At 58.0% G+C, this 331-nt stretch overlaps 1 protein-coding gene across 1 annotated transcript in view; it reads left to right on the top strand.

Moving 5' to 3' along the window:
* The window catches only part of LOC119590450, a gene marked incomplete at its 3' end in the record, with an annotated part of 65,850 nt that overhangs the window by 64,062 nt on the left and 1,457 nt on the right, over positions 1-331 (top strand).

A 331-nucleotide genomic window follows, 5' to 3' on the forward strand; every position in this document is an offset into this window, starting at 1 on the left:
AGCTCCGTTCTCTTGGCGAACAGCTGGTCACGCTATCCTCATCATCACTATTTTCTCTCCTCACTACGCTGTCACCATATTCGCGCGCTCGCCCTACCATCCTCCTCGCTACCATTCTGTGACTCGAAGCGATGGTAGGAGCGCCAGGTGGCCGAGGTACCCCGGGGGCGAAAATCACAAGGTATCCCCGCTACCACTTCGACCGGGCATGGTTGACACGCGGCCGCCCTCTCCCTCTCACCTTGCAATTGCAGGCGAGGTCACTTGAGCAGTCCGAGTTGGTGACCCGAGATTTCTTTTCGCGTCTCGTTACTAGGGTGGCGGGGTTGAA

This window comes from Penaeus monodon, chromosome 27 (genome assembly GCF_015228065.2).
Source record: "Penaeus monodon isolate SGIC_2016 chromosome 27, NSTDA_Pmon_1, whole genome shotgun sequence".
Taxonomy (NCBI): domain Eukaryota; kingdom Metazoa; phylum Arthropoda; class Malacostraca; order Decapoda; family Penaeidae; genus Penaeus; species Penaeus monodon.